The sequence below is a fragment of the Drosophila ficusphila genome, unplaced genomic scaffold (genome assembly GCF_018152265.1).
Source record: "Drosophila ficusphila isolate 14025-0441.05 unplaced genomic scaffold, ASM1815226v1 contig_348, whole genome shotgun sequence".
NCBI classification, from domain to species: Eukaryota; Metazoa; Arthropoda; class Insecta; order Diptera; family Drosophilidae; genus Drosophila; species Drosophila ficusphila.
Genome location: NW_025064257.1, coordinates 1,227,390 through 1,229,316, shown reverse-complemented (window position 1 = coordinate 1,229,316; position 1,927 = coordinate 1,227,390).

The window sequence follows — 1,927 nt, the reverse complement described above, 5'->3', positions numbered from 1 at the left end:
CCAGATCGTGTTGGGCTTGCCCCTGATGCTGGTGAAACGCTTGAGAGCGGCGATGAACGATGCGGCTGATAAATCCTCTACTAATTCCAAGTGAGAGGCCTTAGTTGCGAAGCAAATAAAGATTGCCACGTAACACTTCGCAGGCGCTCGATTCTTGACTTCCGATTTCGAATACAATGGGCCACAAAAATCGATTCCAGTCGTTGTAAAAGGACGACTTGGTTGCACTCGGCTGGCCAGCAGGGGGCCATGTGCTCCATCATTCGAGTGGTCCTTTACGCCGCGTTTGCTTTTGAAATTTGAGAAGCCAGAACGGGTATATATATCCAAAAACTCGCTGCAGCTTTCCAAATGAGTTTTGAAATTTGCAATCGTATGAGATATCCTGCTTCTCGGTTACAACTAAAACCATGCGACGACGTTCAGGCAAGTTGCCCACAACAGGCGTTATATTTGGCCAGCACGATGAATCCAAACGTAAAAATGGAGGTCCCTCTCGCCACAGGTTCGACTCCAAAAGCTCGAGAGGCGAACATCCACGCGATAATATGTCGGCAGGGTTCCAGTGTGTGGGTACATGACGCCATATCATGCCCTTGGTGCGATCCTGAATCTGCGCCATTCTGTTGGATACAAAAATATTAAAATCTGATGGAGCTTGATGAATCCAAGAAAGCGTTCTGGTTGAATCAGACCAACCATAAAAATTACAATCCGATGAAATGGTTAGGGCAATGTTTGAGATGAGCTCTGATAACAATAGCGCTGCGCATAATTCCAATTTTGGTATAGTGAGGGTTTTTAGGGGCGAAACTCTAGATTTGGAACAGAGTAAATGAGTTGAGACACAGCCATGAATTTCAGATCTGACGTAAACGCAGGCGCCATACGCTGCTAAACTTGCGTCACAAAAAGCGTGTATCTCCAACGACGAGTTGGCCTGCATAACGAAACTAGGAAATTTTCTCGCGATCAATTTCTGCTTCGCCTTCTAAAGCTGCTGCCTCATTTGAACACCATTTTCGAATTGGAAAATGACCCTTGGATAGCAATTCCTTCACCTGCTCACGAATTTGAGCTGCTCCTCGATCGAGTCACCTCCAGATATGAGATCGTCTACATAAAAGTCTCTGCGAACTATTTTGGCTGCCAACGGGAACTCAGCTTCCTCATCATAGGATAGCTGCTGCATAGCACGAATTGCCAGAAATGCAGCCGGCTTAGTGCCGTAGGTAACCGTATCGAGCGTATAAGCCTTGACTTGTTGATTTGGGTTGTCACGCCATAAGATAGACTGCAAATAGTTATCAGGGCTAGTGACACGGACACATCGATACATGTTGCAGATGTCCTCGCATAATGCAACTTTGAAAAAAACGAAAACGAAGCAGTGTGTTGAAGATTTTGGGCTGTATTGAGGGACCTGCAAACAACAAATCATTTAAAGAGTATCCTGAGGTCGTTTTAGCTGAGCCATCGAATTCAACTCGTAACTTTGTGGTTGTACTATCTGGCTTCTGCACACAATGATGAGGCAAGTAATATTGCGAGCTTACTGATTGCTCAGAAGCAAGTGACATATGCTGTAGGTCGACATATTCCTTGATGAATGCAGCGTATTGCGACTTCAATTCCAAATCCTTGAGCAATTTGCCCTCTAGCGTCTTAAATCGACGTAAGGCACGACCGTATGAATCGCCGAGCATATCAAAACTGGCTTTGGCAGGCAAACGAACTGAGTATTGCCCTGAACTGAGTCGAGAAAAGGTATTCTGAAAAGGTATTTCCGATTGGATGACGGGCTCAGTGGTCACTGCAAGTGCTAATGCCTCATATTTAAGAACGAAATCCCTCCAGATGCGATCCAGCCAAGACGCGTTTTTTGCAAAATGGGCAGATTTTCGGCTAATCGCATTTGCCCAACGCA